General features: G+C 48.0%; 1 protein-coding gene across 6 annotated transcripts in view; it reads left to right on the forward strand.

Annotated features, from left to right (window-relative positions):
* The first annotated feature begins 485 nt into the window (after positions 1–485).
* NAA60 (N-alpha-acetyltransferase 60, NatF catalytic subunit) overlaps positions 486–19,877 on the forward strand; it is a 34,215-nt gene continuing 14,823 nt past the window's right edge. For 2 of the 6 annotated variants that reach the window (XM_063100421.1, XM_063100422.1), the window contains exon 1: positions 486–621. The gene's annotated coding sequence lies outside the window, so the exon portion shown is untranslated. Of the gene's footprint in view, positions 622–7,738; positions 7,884–13,381; positions 13,401–19,877 lie in introns of those variants that run through there. The other 4 variants (XM_063100424.1, XM_063100425.1, XM_063100423.1 and 1 more) reach the window with 4 other exon arrangements.

A 19,877-nucleotide genomic window follows, 5' to 3' on the forward strand; every position in this document is an offset into this window, starting at 1 on the left:
CACAGGGACTTCAGGACAAAGCTGCGAGGAGAGTAAATAGTCCTTGCAGGGGCGAATCGGGCTGCAAAGCCCGTCCACGTACCCCCAGTCTCTCTCTCTCTATTCCCCCAATCCCCTTTAAGAACCTAAGGCGACTGTTCCTCTCTCCGGCCCAGCCTCGAAAAAGGCCCACTTACCGCTCCAGGACTAACGAAAGCCTCACGCTACCCGGGTAAAAGCAGCAGAAGGCGACTCCAGACTGTGACGCAACCACTGAAGCTGAGACCACCGAGGTTGCCACCAACGAAAAACGCCCACGCTCCCATGCTCCCCTACGCAGGGGCTGAGGGGAAACTGCCGGAAGCGGCCCGCCCCCGCCGCATCAGCCAGCCTGTCCTTTGATTGGCCAGCGTGCTTCGAGGGGGCAGGGCTTCTTTTGTGTTGGCCAATCGAGCACCTTAGCCGAGGATCCAAGCAAGTGTTTCCGGTTCCGCTGGAGGGGTCTCCCTGGTGAGCTCTGGGCCTGCTGACCGGCTGGAGTAAAGTGTTCGGGTGACCCCTGAGGGACGTTATGCTTCCCAGAAAAAGGAAAGCCAGAAGACAGGGAGACTCCGGAATTCGAAAGATAGTCGGTAACAAAATGTGGGTTCGGCTGGCAGTGCCCTGTGGGCCTGAGATTTGAGTCTGGCCGGGGTGAGGGGAACGAGAGGCCTGGGATCTTGGGCCTAGCCTTGGCCTGAGTAGTCCTCTGTGTCTTAAGCGCATTGCGGGGCCGTGGCATGCGTAGGGGTGTCTTCTGCGTTACAGGGTTTAGACTGGTGTAGGCCGGGTTGCTAGTCTTCGACCCAAGGTGTTCTAAGGGCATTGTGATTGTCCCCCGCGGCTGCAGCGGGTCTCCAGCGGGAGTAGAACCGTTGGTTGACTTCGCGGGACGTTGTTTGCCTCTTAATACCTCACGTTTGACCTGCCCTAGTGCCAGACATTTTTTGTGTACACTGACACTGGGTGCAGTGGTGTAGAGTTTTGGAATCACAAAATTGGGCTCCTTCCCAAACTCTGCCACTAATTGCTTGGGTGATCTTGGCCATTTTACATCTATGCTTTCCTCAGCTGCAAAGAGCTCAGAGTGCCTGGCTACCTCAGAGAGTAATTTAAAAGATTATAAGATAATGTAAGTTTAAGAAATTGTTGGTTTACAAAGGTTTTTGGTTGGGGGGGAGGGGAGAAAAAGATAAGTTATCCTTGGTAGAAAAGTCTAAGTCTCGACATATTTTCTTATTCTAGTGCTAGGCACCTGCCTGTACCTGTAAGGTTATTCAGTGAATGGGTTGCATGGTTATTAAAACAGCATTATGAGTTGACGACTTAAGTAGTGTGATTTGGTGCAATATCAAATAGGATAGTTTCAGGTGTAACAGAAAACCCAACAAAGCAATGTTCAAAGATAAGGCAGTTACAAGTCAGTTAATTCAGTGGCTCAGTGACACCACCAAGGTACCAATGCTTCCATGTTTTTCCTCTGGCATCCTTAGCATGTTGGCGAAAGTGACAGTGGAATCCAAAAAATACATGCAAGCATGTATTGTGTCATGTGCCCATCCTGACACTGAGGGAAGGACCAGCCTCCCCTGACCATCTACCTGCACAACATCAGGGCCGTGTTGGAAAATAAAAAAGGGGAAATAGAAAAGATGTCAGATAGGTAACTAACAGATGCCACAATTGACATCTGTTGACAACTAGTTAAGAGATAGGCCTTATTGGAATGAGTCCCAAAAGAAACACGTGGGAATCCCAGGACAAGGAGAAAGGTGCTTCAAACACATGTGGAAGAAGGATAAGTACAAACTTTCCCACAGGCTAGACCAATCCGGAATATATATGTTGAAGAAGTCTCTTCATCAGAAAAGGGCTCAGAGCTCTAAAACGTACCTCCAACACATCAGTTCCATTCCCAGAAACTGGCTTTTCTCTATGTCAACTCCAGCAGAATTCTTTTTCAGTCACCGAGGTCAGAGATGCTTCCAGAGAAAGATTCTGGACCTACTAGTACTGATTAGTTTTTGTGAATGGAAGCTGCAGCCAGAGACTCTCAGAGGGGAATGAGATCTGTAGCAAATGCAGGGTTGACACAATGAGGACAGAGAGAACATGATGAGTCGGATAGTAGGTTAGAGGACTGCATGCTTATATAACCAATTTTTCCCACAAAGTGCCCATATGATTGAGACATCTGAGATCAGGGGTTTAATTGTCTGAGACTCACTGGTCTAAGAGTTACAGAGATGGGATGGCCACCAGTAAAGTGATAGCCTTGCCTCTTTCTCCCCTGCAGCATACAGAAAGGCTGTGCCTGTAGGAAAGAGACACAGAGCCAGCCTGAATGGGGAGAAGAGTTCCAGGGAGTGAGTCGAAGCCTTCTGGGTCCTGCTTGAATGATGTCTTCATAGTCAGAGGAAATCTACTTAAATGAAACCCATTTTTGACCTGTCAAAAAAATTTTTTTAATTGTTAGTACTGAATAATAGAGGGGTTTTGGTAAAACAAACGCTTTCATTTGCGTAAATGAGTATATTTTTTTGATAAGTAAAACAGGGATATGAGTATTCCTGACACTCTAACTATGAACAAGCAAACAAGCATTTGGTTTAAGCATCAGTCACTCGTGAGTCTGATTGGTAAGCCCAGTCTTAGGGTACGCTGACAATATTAATGGAGAACCAGACCCTCCCATTGTACCACACTGATCCTCTGAGACTGGGCTATGTGGCCACATGGTCGTTCTCTGCCACCTCTGTCTTGGTTCTGATTGCAGGAAGCAGTATGATCTTTGGTGTTCCATCTTACACACTTGTAACATTTTACACCAAAGGAGAATTTCTTTGGAAGCAAAATATTTGGTTCCTGGTTGTACTGGTTTTGATCCATGCCAAACCCTCCAGAACTACGAGTTGGAATAATCCACTCCACCTCATGCCAGTCTCATGGAGCCTTTCTGCTCTTCCACTAGTGCTCCCAGGGTGGTCAAGAGTCCTCTCAGGCAGAGAAGATGCTGGTCAACAAGCTGTCTAGATGGCTTTCCATCAAGTGGCTTGTTCGTGATTTGTTTCTGGCACCGTAGGGAAAATGTTTTCAGGGGTCTGCCTGGAAAGGTTGTTTTGGGGAATGTATGGCTTTCCTCCTGGTTAAGTCAGAAACATTGTGATCCAAGGGAAGGCATCATGGCCTTTCTGATGGACCAGTTCATTCGTTTCATAGCTTTCATCCTTCATGGGGGGTGCTCAGGGCTGCCCCTGGGCAGAAGAGCATCATTCTGCATGCTATAGTGACTTTGGGGAGGTGTTTCATCTTTTGTAAAATGGAGAGTACATATCTTTCAGGGTCATTGGGGAAGTAAATAAGTACAGAAAGGGAATATCAGCAGCGTTTAGCACATGGCAGACGCTTAGCAAATAGGCATTTACTCATTCCATTCTAGAAGTTCCATTCTCGTTTGTACAGCAAACACCTCTGTTGAAATCCTTATCAAACCATCTGCAATCACACATAGCCTCAAAGGCAAAGAGTGCGTCTCAGTCGCCATTTCTATCCAGAGTGGTTGGCTCTCTTTAAGTGAGGAAAGAAGGAAAATAATTCCGTATCCAAGCTTGGCTCCCATCTTGCTGACACTTGCTTTTTATTTATGAAAATATCAGTAATTGTCTGTGTAGACAGTGTCTCTGAAAGATACCAGGAAACTGGTAGCAATGGTTACCTGGTGAACTCTGACAGTCAGAGTCGGAGGGAGGGAAACTTATGTTTTGCCATATAGCCTTTTGTTATGCTTTTTAAAAACTTACCACAAGCATGCATTATTTCTTTCTTTCTTTTTTTTTTTTTTTTTTTTAAAGATGACCGGTAAGGTGATCTTAACCCTTGACTTGGTGTTGTGAACACCACACTCTCCTAAGTGAGCTAACCAGCCGTCCCTATATAGGGATCCGAATCCATGGCCTTGGTGTTATCAGCACCACACTCTCCCAAGTGAGCCACGGGCCAGCCCAGCATACATTATTTCTAAAACAATGTTTAATGTTAGCAAATGCTCCCCAAGGTAAACCAAAATATCATGTTGGACACATCTGTAAAAATCATTATGTAAAGATAAAATATAAATGGTTCATAAAAATAGAAAAACGATCAAACTTACTAAGAAATGCACATTAAAACAATGACTTTTTTTCACTTAGATTGCAGAGAAGTAAAGAATAATACCCCATGTTGGTGACAGTGTGGGCCACTTGCCCTGCTGTAAGGGGTGTGGAGTCTTCCCAACTTTTTTTTTTCTTTTTTTTTGACCAGTAAGGGGGTCGCAACCCTCAGCTTGGTGTCGTCCACACCACACTCAGCCAGTGAGCACACCGGCCATCCCTATTTAGGATCCGAACCCACGGCCTCGGCACTAACAGCACCGCACTCACCCAAGTGAGCCACGGGGCCGGCCCCTTCCCAACTCTTGGTATGAGAATGAATGGGGTAAAACCTCTCTTGCATGCAGTCTGGGGTTTGTTTTCAAAATTAAAATATGGTTAATTTAAAATCATTTTAACCAATATTCTAGGAATTTTCCATAAGGAAATGATCAGAAAAGTGTTCAGGTTTGTTACAAGGTTTTGAGTTGCAATATTGTTTATGACCTGAATGTCTGGGTATTGGTGAGGACACTTGATTCCCAGTCCCTACTGTTCTTTCTTCCTCCCAACCCCAGTCCATCTGCTGACTACCTTTCCCCAATAGAGTATGTGCAGTGTCACAAGTTGCTTGGACCCAGAAGGGGAAGGTTTTTGGATCACCCAGGGTTAGAGTAAGACAGCAGTACTAGACTTTGTTCTTCTGTGGACCACATAAGGGCCTGGAGACCATGGGGAAGAGGCCTGGAGTGAGAATTAAAATTCCTTAATTTCTGGAGAGATCTTGGCCTTGGAGATTCATGGGACTTCAGAGAGGAAGGGCAGAGCCTGCCCTTGTATATGGTAGCTTGCTGCTCTCTCTGGACCAGAGGAGCCTGATTACCTCCCTATCTCCAAGGCTAGGAGAGGGCTGTACAGCTGGGGAGACAGGAATTGAAGACCTTTGTTCAAGTGCCTCCAAGCAAGTGCCACTGCTTGGCAGCTTGGTATGTGGCTAGACTACAGGAGACTGCCGGCCCTCCACCGCTTGTAGTGCCTTTAGGTATTTCTCTGCTTGACCTATGGCCAGAGGGTGAAAGGTGCCATGAGTAGGCAAGAGAAAAATAATAATACAACTGAAGGGACCTTGGAGCCAGAGGGAGAAGGAACAGACAGAACTCTCAGAATAGGGGGCTCCCAGTGAGACAGAACTTGTGGGAGAAATGACAGTTTTACCCAAATTCACTGGAAGAGATTCAATTATAGCAAAACTTCCTGGAACTGGAAAAAAAAAAAACTTTTTTTTTTTTTTTATAAGTTCAGTATGTTGTCAACCAGTATCCCGAGGGGAGACAATGGGAAATGAAGAAAGACACGATCTATTTTATGAAATCAGGAGGACTTTTCCAGGCTGCTGACCTGCAAAGAAAGCATCTTAGTTTATTTTAAGTTCCTTTTTATAAGCCAGTGAAAATAACAAATCGTATTGAATAAATCAATGATATCTGCTACCAAGCTATTTATAGAACAGAACGTTTTCAGCTGCCATGGCGCTTGCAGATTGATAGCTATCTACTTATCAACAAAATAAGAACATAAGTTTCTCGTTTACAAAGCTTCCAAGGTCCTGGGTTCAATCAAAGGTCACACCTCAAAGGGAGAGAGAAGCGGGGAAGTAGGCAAAAGGGATGTCGGCTCTGCTGGCTTCCCCAGAAAAGCAAGGAGTTTGTCGGCTTGCTTATTCAGTACCCCACACAGTAGATAAACTGAAGGAGAGGATGGTCATTATAAAGCTAGTAGCCTGTTAGATCAAGTGGAAGAAATATCTCAAAGCACAGTGAGAGAGAGAGAGAAACCAGGAAGGCAAAGACCTGGAGGTCCCATCAGTGCTGTTCTGAGAGCTGATTAGAGTATTCCTGAACTAATCACTAAGCCAAGGGAGAACAGGATGACCTTAATTGGTTAGACCAGTTAGAGACCACTTTGGAACGGGGGAGATGGTGGGATGTTTTTTTAGGGGAGAGCTACCTTCATTATCCCTTGTATGTGATATTCATGGTGGATGGTGCCTAACAGAATTGTTGTGAGGATAAATGAGATCTTGTATTAAATGCTCAACACAGTGCCTGGCACATAGTAAGCTCTGGTGAAATAGTTATTATAGTCTCATATATGTTTTTTAAAAAATGTTTTTAAAGTTTGAATGGATACATATATGCCCTTCTCAGTTTTGCCAGTTCATCTCATAATACTGTACACAGAACCCTGGAAACAGCAGAATCTTGTTTGCCATCACCTAGGGAGTGCTTCTCAAACTTCAGTGTGTTTAGTAAATTCACTTGGGGATCCCATTGAATGCAGATTCTGAATTAAATGCAAATTCTAATTCAGTGATCTGGGTGGGGCCTGAGGTTCTGCATTTTTAACAAGCTCCCAGGTGATGCTGATGCTGCTGGTCCCCAGATGACACTGAGTAGCAAGGACCTAGGCAGGGTTTTGCCTCTCCTGTATGACTGAAGGGGCTTGCCGCTGCATCATGTTCCAACCAGCAGGAAAGGGGAGAAAGGAGGTGCAGAGCAAGCAATTTCCTTTTCTTAACCTCTTCTTTTTATTTTGAAAATTTCAGACCTCCTGAATACTTGTGAAAGAATAATGCAGTAAACACCTATATTCACCAATTATTAACGTTTTAGCAATTTCCTTTTAAGGACATGACATATAAGTTTCATACATCACTATCACTCTTGTCCCACTGGTAAAAACTTTAGCACATAGCCTCAACCTTGCTGCAGGACAGGCTAAGAAATATAAGCCTAGCTTGACAGCAATTTGTCCTGCTGTAAGGGGTGGGATTCTATTACTACAAGAAGATATAGTAAAGCAATTGTTTTTAAAATGAAGAAGAGAAGGATGGGGGAAGGAGGTATGGGACAGTGGATAGTAGGGAACAATTACTCTCGGACACCTCGGATGCACTCCTGAATCGTATAACCACTTGTTCTCTTTGAACTGGATTCTGGAAAGCTGGAAGCTAAATTTGCAGCCCATCTCTAGAAAGTATGTGGGACTTCATAGCATGGATTTTATGCACCCACCAATTCTTTAGGACAACTGGCACTTGCCTATTTGTATTACACAGTGACAGCCTAGAACTGCCTTTCTGTCGAGGACTTGGGCTGTCCCCAACAGCGCCTGGAGCTGTCGAGGGTGGTGGTCAGGCCGGGAGCCAGCTTTGTGCAGCTTCGTCCAGTCGAGTGTCGACGCCGGACAGGCGCTGGGGCTGTAACCGTCCGTGCACAAGAGTGTGAGCGAAGGGAGTGTGGGCGATGACCGGAGGGCTCCGCGATGTTCACGCCGGGGAGCCTGCCCGCTACTGCACATGAGGGCTGGGAAGGGCCTCGGGCTCCCAACCCCGGAGCCGCACCGCCGGCATCTAAGCACGCCAGGCCGGGGCACCCCACCCAGAGTGCCGGTAGGCCGCGATCCTTGTCCCCCGCCCCCCCCCCCCCCCCCCCGTCCGCTCCCAAGATGGCGGCGTCAGCGTCGGGGGCAGCGCCGTGGGGGCGGCGGGCTTCCGGTCTGCGCCACCGGCCGGGCGCGGGAGGCGGAAGTGCCGCCGGCATCAGCCACCGTACCGGTTGCGGCCCCTGCCGGTTACCATAGCTCATTGCGGGCTCCTCGCGACCCCGGTTCCCGGCAGCCCCAGGATGTGCTGAGCCCCACGCCACCGTCCTCTGCCGCCGGCTCCCGCCCGAGGTGAGGCGACCGCAGCTGCCGGGTCCCGCTGGGCTCGGGTCTGCTATGCAGCGTCGGGGCCCGGGCCGGCGGGGTGCGGGGGAGGGGCAGCTGGGGGGGGCGGGCAAGGCCGGGCGGGGCCTGCGCTCTCCACATCCGTTTTTGTGACCTCCGGGAGGTGGGTGAGGAGGGTTGGGGGTTTTAGTGCTACGTGGGAGTCGACCCTTTTGCCTCGGGGGTGTTGAAATTTGAAACTAAAGGGTACTCTACCCATCTGGTACCCGCGGGGGTCTCTCTTGTGGTCAAGGGCCTGGCCTTTTCGCATCACTTGAGTGATTTGCCGCCGCCTCCCTGCCCCCGCCTCGCCTGCCCCCGGCCTCTGTTCTGGCACTTGTTGCAACGGTTGTAGTTGCCCCCCTGTGAACTCCTGAAAGCCAGGCTCTCTGTCTTGGTCTCCTCTGCGTCTTACCCCCTTCGCTGTACGTTCTGGTGTTAAGACACGTCCATGCCTTACATGTCTGGTAACTCATAGACTGGCCATGTAGCCCCTGCAGCACCAGCTCTGATTATTTCTTCCGAGTTGGGCACTTCCTGAGGAGTAGAGGGCATCTGTAGCTTCTGTGCTTTGTCCCTTTAGGAAAATTTTGGGAGAAGATTGTGGGCCTTCTCTGGGCACAACTGACAAGTATCTGTGTGCCCGGCCATTGACAGAGCCCAGGGCCTGGAGATCAGGCAAGTAGGTACTCTGAAGTAAACGTGGACCTGGGCTGCTTCGTTGAGCTGTCTTCACTCTGCCAAGTCTTGAGCCATACACTTTTGTGTCACTTTTTTGTCCTGAAAGGACAACAGAGTAGTTCTCTGTGGCATCTGGAGTGGCCTTTTAATCAGAGTGTCAGAAATGGAGAGAACATTGCCAGTTATACATGTTTTCTTTCCACCAGAGCACTGAAGGCATAAAACTCCTAGTTAATGCTTAACTGACCAAGCAGGGGAAATTATGTGACTGCAAAGGTCATCTGTAGAAACACTGCAGTCCATGTGATGAAGAGACGAATGTTGGAAGTTTTTTGGCTGTAGTACTGTCCAGCAAGGTAGGAAGAGGGGGAGTCTCAAACATTACTGAGTTAAAAGGGATCTGGAGCAAAACACACACACCCACACCACACCACACCACACCACACCACACCGTGAATTGCTTTAAACTCAGTTAAAGATGGAATTGAAGACTAGAGGAAGGTCAAAGGTGGCTGCAGTATAAGTCCCAGTCATCTTTCCAGACATACGGATCCATCATGGCAGTGAACGTAGGTCTTTATTTCCCCTCTTCCAGGATTTTGTACCCATCAGAATTAATGTACAAATTAACACCCTTTGAGAATGGAGTTTCTGTGAGGATGGTTAAAACCTGTAAGTAACAAAGTCAAGAGGGCTGGCTGGTTAGCTTACATGGTTAGGGTGTGGTACTGATAAAACCAAGGTCATAGGATCCCTGTACTGGCCAGCCACAAAACAAGCAAACAAAAAAAAGTAAAAAACGAAAAACAAAAATAGAAAACAAATTCAAGGCATGGTCTTGCTGTCAACATGCCAGAGTAAAACATACAGATGATTTTTTTTGAAAGGTCTGTGTGTGTCGTATCTTTATACTCTCCCAGTTGTAACTTGAAGTGACTTTGTCACCATGTTTGTCTTAACCGCACCCACTCGCAGAGAATGTGGAGAGTATCCTTAGATGTGACTTGTCCAAGTTGCTTAGCAACAGCATGCTTCTGATGGAATGGAAGAAAATTCCTGGATGTTAGGAGGTTTGAGGGATAGAAAATACTTAGACTTGAAAAGAGATCAAGAGGGGTAATGCTGTGTCATTGCTGACTAGGTGCTCATGACCTGGAGCTGTCTGTGCCTCAGTGTACTTGTTAGTGGCAGTTTGACTTCTAGAAGCTTGAGATGTGTTTAGATCAGGAGAATACAGAATTGTTACATTAGGGCTGGCCGGTTACCTCAGTTGGTTTGGGCACTGGTTTTGTAACACCAAGGTCAAGGGTTCCGATCCTTGTACCAGTCAGCTGGCCCAAACAAAAAAATTGTTACATTGCAGCCACAGGAACTAGACAGAAGTAGAGAAGAGTCTTCAGAACTCTGAGTTCAGGGCAATGCATGTCTTTGCTCTGTTGAAATAGCCCAGAGGTCCCACTTACTTGGTGACAGCTCTCCCGCCTGAAAAGAAAGCTGGCTGCTTATCAGACAGTTTCTTTTCTTAAATGGTGGCTCCTCCAAATCTACATCTTATCTCCATCATTTCTCCTCCTCATCTCTTTCTGAAAGAAATCCACAAAACCCTCATGGTTTTCACACCTCAGTTCCTCATTTACAGAAAGCAAGGCTGGGTGTGGGCCCTGCATTGAAGCTGTTCTGCAAAATGATGCTGGGGGTTCTGGGGCTCTTTCCGGCTAAGTTCAAATGCCAAATTTGATTCACCAAATAGTTGTAAGTACATTTGTTAACTCTTTGTCAGACCTCCTTCCCTACTTGCCATTCTTTTTAGAATGACCTCTGTTAGGACAGGTCAGGGTTTATCTGAAGCCCACATAGTTTACACTGCTGATTAGAGAGACTTATATTTAAAAACCAAATGAGCACATAATAGGGTTACTATTCTGCTGTGAACATTAAGGCATTTGCTCAGTACTCGTGGGGTCATAGGAAAGGGATCTGCACAGTGAGCTAGGGCTTTCTGCGGGAAACAGTTTGGGATCCGTGTCAACAGTTGAACAGTGCTCAGTGGAGCTGAAATGTCCCAGTGTGGAGGTTGGCAGAAATGTGACAATCACTCCAAGGTGGCCACAGCTCCAAGCTGAGATGATCAGGTAGAGGGGGAGTAACAGCAAATGAGGATCAGTCCTTATTCTCACATCTCTTTCCCTTTCTCAGGGCGCACATGGCTGAGAGGGGCCAAACACTCCAAAACTCAGTGGTAAGAACCAGCTATAAGTGTGACACCTTAGAGATTTTGAAATGTCTCTTCAAGTTCTAAGTAGAATTATTACCCATTTTGCCCTAAAATAGACTCTCTTAGCACTCACTTTTAAGCCTTGTGTACTTGGAGTCCTGTAGCATTTTGTTTACTGATACTGGAAATAAGCGTAAACACAGGTTTAAGGTTGCAGTGAAGTAAAGAGGAGGTGGCTATGGACAGGGACATAGAACAAATGTTTAAGAAACTCTTTGTTCCCTTTGCTTCCACAGGAAGACAAAAGAAAGATACTTTGTTATCTTTAACAGACCATGTTAAAAAAAAATTCTTCCAGTTTTATTTTTTGTGGTATAGTTACTATTGGAAATCAAATGTTTTCCTTTTTTGTGTACTGTATCCTGAAATAGGATAGATTTGGGCACTAAAGTATTGAAATTTGAGCCCATCTTGAAAATAACTGTTAGAAGAAAGCAATTTTGTTTCATCAAATAATAGGTGGGTAATTTTCCCTTGGGTACTGAAAAAGATTCTTTTCTGGAAAATGTTAATGCCAGATTTCCATCATTCCCTCAGCGTTTATGGGAGGGCCGTTGGATACTTTTTCCAGACTTGTTTCTTTTTGAGAGATGGCTTATCTGACTCTGGTTGTAAATTGCCAAGAGCTTATTCTTTCCATAGTTTTTGTTCTGTTCAGAATGTCACGCTAGCCAGATATTTGCTGCTTATCTTTCCACTCTTAGTTTTAACCTTTTCCCCAGAACGTGCATACAGAAGAGCACACTGCTTGCCAAACCAGCACAGCGTAGACGTGCCTGAACACCCCCAGCACAGCAGATGTGGGCCCCTTCCTAGGCAAGCCCTCTCCTGTTTAAAAAAATGTTGAGGTGATAGGAAACACAAGAAGCCAGTAACAGTCATTGTATTGGGGATAGGGTGAGTACAGGATTATTAAGTTTTGCTTTATGTTGCACATGAATTCTAAAGAACATGAGTTACTTTTACAATTTAAAAGCGAAAAGTTTTAAAAAGAAAAAAAGCATTTCCCTCCCTCAAGAAAAGGAGAATTCTCTTTATAGACCCTTTTTTTTAAAATGGTTGTCTTAAAACTTCTAAATATTTTTTAAAATTAGATTTTGTATAGCCGCTAAAATTGTTCTTTAATGGTTACACAGGAACCCTTTAAATTATTTTCTTGGGTCTGCTTGGTGGTGTCCCTGTCCACAACCATGTCCTCTTTGCTTTGTTTTTTTGGTTTTGGTGGCACCCCTAGCCTTGGTGTTACAACACCATACTCTAACCAGGTGAGCTAACCGGCCAGCCCTCTCTTTGCTTTTTTGCAGCTTTGAATCTGTGTTTAGAATGTTTATTTCTGGCATCAAATGCCATACAAAATGCCGTAATATTCCAAGGGTATGGGGTTTAAAAGTCAGTGCTCAGTCTATTTTAGTGCAAAATGGGTAATCTACTCATAATTGGAAGAGACACTGTAAAATTTCCATGTTGTTAGTAATTAAAAACAGCCCATGAGACTAATATAAAAAATCTTCATCATTTTCATGTACCCCTTAAAAGTCTTCAGTTTCTTCTGATAAGAAAACAACCTAAGTTCATTGCAACAAGCTCAAATAATATGGAAATGAGTGATGTGGAGAATGCAGACATCAGCCATAATTTCAGAGGCACTTTCAGACAGGAGTTTGAATTACTTTTTTTTTTTTTTGTCCTTTTCGTGACCAGCACTCAGCCAGTGAGTGCTCCGGCCAGTTCTATATAGGATCCGAACCCGCGGCGGGAGCGCCGCAGCGCTCCCAGCGCCGCACTCTACCAAGTGCGCCACGGGCTCGGCCCTGAATTACTTTTTATAAATTATTTTAGTTATAAAAGTTTACCTAGGGCTGATCAATTAGCTCACTTGGTTAGAGCGTGGTGTTATAATACCAAGGTCAAAGGTTCAGATCCCCTATTAGCCAGCCGCCAAAAAGTAAAATAAAAGTTAACCTCATGATCAAGTGGTAATCTATACCAAATTTGATCCACTTTCATATTTAACATTTATTTGATTCTGAAGGATCTTAAATGCAAACCCAGAGAAGCAGAGATTAAAGAACAAAAAAAAATGGCACAGCCCAGCAGAACAAGTTGGGAAGAGTGAGGAAGCAGAGGAGGGCTGGCTTGCTGGAAGGACAGCAGGGCACGGGAGGTTCTCTGAAACCCGAGTCCCTTATTACTGGACTTTTTCCTTTTAAAATGAGTAGCTGACGTTTCCATTTCACCCACTGCCCCCGAGGCAGTGCCAGGCCATGAAGTTGTCTGTACAAGAACAGGCAAGCCTTTGGTTGGGTCTGAGCACTAGACAGGGTCCAGTCTTGGTTGTTAGTCAAAATGCTGATTAAGTTAATACATTTTATGATTTTTTTTTTTTTTTTTAAAGATGACTGGTAAGGGGATCTCAACCCTCGACTTGGTGTTGTCAGCACCATGCTCTCCCAAGTGAGCTAACTGGCCATCCCTATATAGGGATCCGAACCCGTGGCCTTGGTGTTATCAGCACCGCACTCTCCCAGGTGAGCCACGGGCGGTCCTCATTTTGCAATCTTTTGATTGCCACCCTCACAACACCTAAAATCGAGTATTATTTGCAGATGATTTTGTTGTTGTTTGTTTTGTTTTGTTTTTAAACCAAATTGATTGACACCCATTCACTCCATCTGAATTAGATGGACACACTCTGTCAGGCAGCCTTGTCAGGATCCCAGCTTCAGGAGCCACTAGGGCAGAGGTGCTTCATATTGGGCTGTCCCACTTGTCTCCAACTTTGGGACCTGACTGCTCTTCAGTGTGAACCTGAAGACCTGGGAGCAGAGGCTCATCTTGCACCTCGTTTTCTTTCTTTCTTTCTTTGTGGGTTTTTTTTTTTTTTTTTTTTTTTTTTTGGTTTTTGGGTTTTTTTGGTTTGTTTTTGGCAGCTGGTGATGCAGGGATCTGAACCCTTGACCTTGGTGTTATCAACACCACACACTAACCAACTGAGCTAACTGGCCAGCCCTTGCACCTCATTTTCTGTTCCAGGAAAATGAGACTCATCTGAAGCTTTCAAGCGAGGCAACCATGGGGTCTGATGTTGGCTCCGCATCTTCAGCCCCCAATTTGATGCTTTCTTTCTCCTGGGTCCTGCTTTAATCATTCTCCATTCTGACACTGACCAACTGGGGCCACAGAGATTGAGCCTTTCATCCCACTGCCCAAACGCTCCGAGGAGATCCTTAAACCAACCAGGGGATCCAGCACATCTGTGAACAGGAAAAGTGCATCAGCCAGGCTGGGCAAAGGGGGGGCCAATCCAACCACATCCAGACATCTTCCTTTCTCTTAGTGGGACGCTTGCAATTTAGGTGCAGTTCCAGGGGGTATTGTGAGGGGATGGATTCCCTGCCTTTTTCCATGTGACCCCTATGAGGGGAGGGAGCATCCCTGCTCAGCCTTGTTGACTGCACTTTTCCTGTTTGCTACTGTGCTGTTTGCTATGGAATTCCTCTGGCAAAAGCAGTTTCTGAGTATGTAGATAATGGTGCAGGAAAGCACCTTGGCACCCCGGGAAGGCCCCCCGCCCCACCTTGTGTAATCAGAGGTTTCTGGCTCTGCTCATTGCTGTAACGCAGTGCCCAGAGCAGGGCCTGAACTTTCAATACACTTTTGATAAATTAATGACCAAATGTATTCTCAGTATGAAATATAGGGGATTATAGAATGTTTGACCCAAAGGAAAGACTGGATGTGGACCTGGGGCCTCGCCAGAACCACCCATGTGGCTGTTGCTTTTAACTAAGGTGTGATTACCACGCCACCAGATGCACAGCTGTTGCATTCTGTCACCTGCAGGAGGAGATGGGGTGTGCTGCCTTTGCCCCTTCTCAGCCCCTGCCCCAGGGCCACTTTCCAATTGCTGGTACCAGCAGTGCGTTGAGCCAGTACTAGAATTTCACACAAACGGAATCCTCCAGTGTCATCATTTGTGTTTGAAGAGATGTGTCTTAAATTGTCTGTGACAGTATATGGGCTCCCCTCAGAGCACAGTGCCTTGGATTTTCAGAGCAAGGCTGTTGGGAAATAGAGTGGTGGGTGTTTGTTTCTTGTCACCCTATAAATGACTCATTTGCCTGCCACGCTGAAACTTTGGAAGAGGCCCAGACTGCCGTGGAGCTGCCGGCCTGTTCTCCGCAGGCAGCTGCTCATCTGGACAGACAGGCTGTGAGCAGTGTTCCTCGCTTCCTGCTCCCGCCGCTCTTAGCCCTTGAGCCAATTCCACCGATGTGTAGTGCAGTGTCCTGTGTCCATCTCTGGTGTACTGTTTCTTTTTCCCCCCATCCACCCTAGAGGCAAGAGCCTGGAATTCATTGTTGGATTTTTCAAGCCAGTAAACCTTGTATCTGCTGAATATTGCATTCCTGAGCGGCCTCGTGGTCTTTAATTCTTGCAGCATGGACAAGCATGTGTTAATCTTCCCTGGTGCTTTGCTTGAGAAGTAGCCTGTTGTGTTCAGTGGGGGGGTGGGGGGAGGACTCCAGCAGGGCTTTGTCATAGGATGAAGATCCGAGACAAGGGTCTGAGAAACAGATGGACTGGGACTCAGGAGGGTTTCAGAGGGGGAGCGGCTGGCTTTCGGAGAGGGGAGAGGGGTAACTGCTGGTGCCTTCTCCTCAGCGTGTGGAGAAGAACACCTTCTCCCCCAGGTGTCAGTGAGTGAGAGAAGGACAGGAGTGAAGCAGGAAGATGTTAACAGGTGTTGAGTGCAGTTACGTTGAAGGGAAAGGAGATAGCAGGGAGGACTTTCCAAGCAGGGGAGCACGTTGCCTGTCAGCAGCCCATCAGAGGGGAGTTTGTGCAAAAGAGAAGATTGAAAATGCTGGAGAAGGGGTGCTTGGGCCAGGAGAAGGAGATGTGGAACTGGGCCAGGGACTGGGTGACCTCTTGGAAGCAACCATCTCATTTAATCCTCCCAGCGACTCTAAAGGAAGGTAGTAGACACTTCTTTGAGTCACAGATGAGAGGCCAAAGCACGCGGCAGGAGAGTCATCTCCGTGCACATCGGAGCTGCAGTTGGCTCAGGGTCACTAGAACCAGACTGCTGCAGGGTCTGGGAGCAGTTGAGGGCCCCGTGTGAGAGCACAGGGGGAGGCAGGGCTGTCTACTTTGAAAAGTCTGCTCCCTGAGGTCGAGGGTAGAGGCCAGAGCACCTCTCTAGCCATGCAGAGAATGGGTGGTTTTGCAAAGTTAGGCGTGGCTTGTGTGGTGAGCAGAAGCAGTGCCTTTGGAGAAGGGGCCCTGGGGCTCAGGGCACAGGGCAGTGTCTGCCGAGGAGAGGCTCCAGGAGATAGGACCATGTCCAGCTTTCTTGCTTACGGTACCAGCAGAGTGCCCGCATGGGCACCATGAGGGTTCCAGGAAACTCTCTGGAAACTGGAACACGTTCCTTTCCATGTCCCCCAGATTCTGAATTCTCCAGCACTTGGTGTGGGGTGAGGGAAGGGGTGATATGCCTGTGGATGTCGGGGACATCTTGGTGGCCGTTCTTCCAATTTCACTCCCTGTCCCTCTGTGGGCTGAGCACATGGGGGTACATGGTATTCGTGAGGGAGTGTCCAGCCATGTTCTGCCAGTGGAGACAGGTGATGAGCCCAGACACCAGTCCCTTCCAACCACTGCAAGTCTTCAGGGAAAAGCGGCCTTCAGTACTGGGACCCAAGAGGTCATTTTAGTGCAAGAGGTTGTGGTTGGGGAAGGAGAGAAGGAAGGCGTGAGAGGTGAGGAGGCTGGGGACAGGTGGGCGTGGTGGTCCCCATGTGGGTCTTGGAAGATGCCGTGTTTGCCCCTCCTTACAGGCAGACCCAGGACATCCAGGGAAGAATTCTCACTGCAAGCGTGAACCTTCGAATGTTCTAACTTAAATATTCAAGTGAACTTTGCATTCTGTACAATACGTTGTGCTTTTTGTCATAATGTGTCCTGTGCCTTTTTAGGAAAATGTGCAGAAAGATGGTTTGGGTGTCTGTGACTTCAGTGTCCCTAGGCCCCCATCACGGCTGGGGTACCCATCCCATTTAGAGAGCCCCAAACAGAGCATTTCTCTCTTGGGTCCTCTGCACTGGTTTTACCTTGCTGGCCTCTTTTCTGTAGCCAAGTCATTGAGATTCTTGTTCCTGTGTCCCTGGGTAGCCTGTAGAGCAGCAAGAGATGGTACTTAGTGGCAGGTTCTGAGTGAGCAGGTGAGGGTCCCCGCAGGTACCAGCACCAGGGCATCGTTCACATGGGTGGCCAACAAAGTCATCCCACTTGAGGGGCAGGGTTCAGTCCTGGCTCTGTCCTTAACTGACCGAGAGCCCTCAGACACTCCCTCCTTCTGGGCCTCAGTGTCCTCAACTGCAGCGGCCATTGCCTGAGGAAAGGCCTCCATCAGATGGGTGGAAAGCAGCAGCAGCTGCCATGAGACCTGGAAAGTTCTTTGACCAAGTCCCATGTCCAGTGTTGGGGGAGGGCTCATAGGTGGGCATGTTTGGAAACTTCTTTGCCATCTACCGGGGCTTTGGCGCTGCCATTTTTGAGACCCCCACACACTCCAGGGGTGACTCACACAGTTTGGTTTCACATCAGAATCAGCTGTTGATGCCTCTAAGTTGGATCCCAGGCTGGGAAACAGGTGTCCCTGCACCACAGTAGCTGGTACTGCTCACGAAACGGCAGACGACATGGCCACCTGGCCCAAGCACAGTCAGAAGAGCAGCTTCCTGCCAGGCCCCCAGAGTTGCTGCTTCTCTGGAGAAGACCATGCTGGTCTCTTAGTGGCCTGTCCAGACGAAGGTGCTTTGGGGCTTGGCTCACCTGTTCCTGGGGCACAGAGCTCCTGGCAGAGCAGGTTGGGTGACACAACAGTCCTCACGGATGTTCAGGCCCCTCAGGCCCAGAAATGAAGTTGCTCAGTGGGTCAGGAGGTCCGTCTTTCACCAGCTCATGTCTTCACCCCACAGAGGGCCCAGGGTGGCCCTCGTGGCCAGCCCCTTCCTCAGCCGGGCCTACCGTCTCCCTGGGCACGACAGGGCGTGGGCACAATGAGGAGAGCTGTGGGTGGTGAGCGGCAGAGTCAGGGTAGGGGCCGTCCGTCCTGCCTTTGGATTGTCTCTGCCTCTGAATCACCACCAACCCCCACTGTAAAGGGAGGCTGATGGGCCGCAAGCCCTCCTGCCCCTTCTCCGCCATCTCTCATCTGAGCTGGGACAGATCAGGCCTTGTAATGTGTTGCATTTTTCCCTCTGTTAAATGTGGTGTGTTTCTATTTTTAAACCAAGGCGTCTAAAGAACTGGCCTTTGGAAACATGGAAATACTTTATTAGAAGAGACTAGAGAATCCACAAATAGTTGTGTATCTCGGGGCCCACTGTTTTTCTTGAAAGTCAGACAGGGAACAAATGTTGCCTCTTTGGTAAAGAGCCTCGTCCCAGGGGTATTAGGGAGAAAATGTGTAAATCCCAGGACATAAGAGATGCTAATTTATTATGGTTCTCTCCCTTTGCTGTCAAGCCTCAATATACAGATTTTTAAAAATCTTTTAAAATCAACCTTATTGGAGCTTAATATACATACACACAATATAAAGCACCCCGTTTAAGTGTCTTGACAAGTGTGTGTGTGTGTGTGTGTGTGTGTGTGTGTGTGTGTGTGTGTGTGTGCGCGTGTGCATGTGTGACCACCACCACCACAGTCAAGACATAGAACATTTCCACCCCCTTAAGAAGTCGCTTCCCCCACTCCCGCCTCTTCTCAGTCAGTCCCCTGCCCCAAGTACCACAGAGGTCAAGGCTGTGCTTCCTCTGCATCCTGGGCCACAGTGGCTCCCAGATCAGGTGGGTCCATCTGTGGCCACCCGGACACTGGCTCAGTGGCTGGTCTTGCAGTCATCTGCGCTCATCCTGCCCACTCTAGTGAGAGCCAAGCCAGTGATGCCCTGTGCAGAGCCAGCTGGCCCCACGGGAGCCCAGATGCCAGTGGGGCTCAGCTGATGGGACATCTGGGGCTCTGCCCTCTCTGTGCAGGGTGACATGGTGACAGTTACTTCACCCCTGCTGGCAACATGCACGTGGCTGCAGTAGGGAGCAGAGGGCCGTGTGCATGGGCCCCTCATCTTAGGAGCCATCCCTGAAAAGGCTGATGCCATCAAGGAGCAGGGAGGCCAGACCAGGCGGCCCGGGAAGTGGGGGCTGAGTGACATTGGAACTGATACTCAAACTGTTTATGAAGAGATTGGGCCAGGCAGGGTCTTCACCTCTGAAGGCGCAGCCCAGTGAAAAGAAAAACCTGAGCAACTTGGGAAAGTCAAACTTGCCACATCTGAGGGTATTTTTTATTGTTGCTCTGTTGGTTTTGTTTTGTGACTGGAACTGGGAATTCAAACAAGCACAGCAGCTGGTGGCCTCTTGCATTAACTTTTGTGATGGCTTGTGTCTCCCATTTTGTCATCTAAAAGTAAAGACGTTGACAGCTGTCTCTGGCATGTCCCAGGAGAGACACCTATGTCTGGGTCAGCTTAGCTCTCAGAGGTCCCACCAAGGCCCGGCATCCAGAATCCAGCTCTGGACTATGGCCCCTCCCCCAAACGACTGGTCTAGCAGGGTGCCTGCAGTGGATGTCACTCGTCCCTAGGGTGCTGGTGATAAGTCAGCAGCATTCTGGCCCAGAGCCTGTCTGGACGCACCAGGCTTCAGGGAAGAGCCACCAGGTTCCTGTCTTTTTTTAAAAGATGACCAGTAAGGGGATCTTAACCCCTTGACTTGGTGTTGTCAGTACGACGCTCTCCCAAGTAAGCTAACCGGCCATCCCCATACAGGGATCTGAACCTTTGGCCTTGGTGTTATCAGCACCACACTCTCCCAGGTGAGCCATGGGCCAGTCCCCAGGTTCTCATCTTGAGGAGCGTTCCATTTCACACCCTTAAAGCCCCCAGCTGGTGTGACCCCAGTGTGGCAGGCCAGACAGGGCACCTGCTGCTGCCA

Source organism: Cynocephalus volans, chromosome 6 (genome assembly GCF_027409185.1).
Source record: "Cynocephalus volans isolate mCynVol1 chromosome 6, mCynVol1.pri, whole genome shotgun sequence".
NCBI lineage: Eukaryota > Metazoa > Chordata > Mammalia > Dermoptera > Cynocephalidae > Cynocephalus > Cynocephalus volans.